Raw genomic sequence first — 831 nt, 5'->3', positions numbered from 1 at the left:
TGTTTTAGGTTCGTAATTATTGTTCAGACTGTTTGGAGTGCTTTTCGGTGTATATGTTTTTATTCACATTGAACAAATAATTTCGCTGTCAAACCCAAATCTAAACGTTATCAATTTATCATCAATTAAGTACACTAAAATATATAACACAAAATAAAATGTCAAATATGAAATACACTAATGGATCGAACGAAAAACTGATCAATTTAATGGACGTTTAAGGTACACTCATTTATAGCTCGCTATATATTGATTCTTTAAAATATGTTTAGTGATTGTTCGTAAAAATACTTTTATCCGTCAGTTTGACATTTTGGGAAAACCATATTACATAATGTAGCCGTCTTGACATGACGCAATTGGTTTTTCACGAGACGTATTGTGTTTTACCGGATGATTTCAATTAAGAGATACTACACCGTAATGTATAATTATTATTATTAATTTACCTAGTGTTAGTTATATGTACTTTCATCTATGCAGTTATCCATCTTATATAAATATGTACTGTATACCAATCTGTAAAATCCCTTCGGCGTTAATAAATAAATAAATAAATAATATTATATTGTAGTCTTGTCACGCACATAACAAAAGGCGTAATTTCAATTTTTTTAATTAGTAAATATTGAGCCACTATTTTGTTGACACAGCGTAAAAGCGGTTAAGCGACATAGCACTTCGGTTTAAGGAACCCTTTATGTGTTGAGAGGGAAGTCTTAATAGTATTAATTATGTATATAGGTATATTTAAAACAGTGAATACTTAAGGGAATCACTGGGTGACTTAAAAAAATTGCACGATGACTATCAAAATCAACATAATATTAT

Source organism: Acyrthosiphon pisum, chromosome A2 (assembly GCF_005508785.2).
Source record: "Acyrthosiphon pisum isolate AL4f chromosome A2, pea_aphid_22Mar2018_4r6ur, whole genome shotgun sequence".
Classification (NCBI taxonomy): domain Eukaryota; kingdom Metazoa; phylum Arthropoda; class Insecta; order Hemiptera; family Aphididae; genus Acyrthosiphon; species Acyrthosiphon pisum.
The sequence above is the reverse complement of the archived record's forward strand: the minus strand, read 5'-3'. Positions refer to the sequence as shown.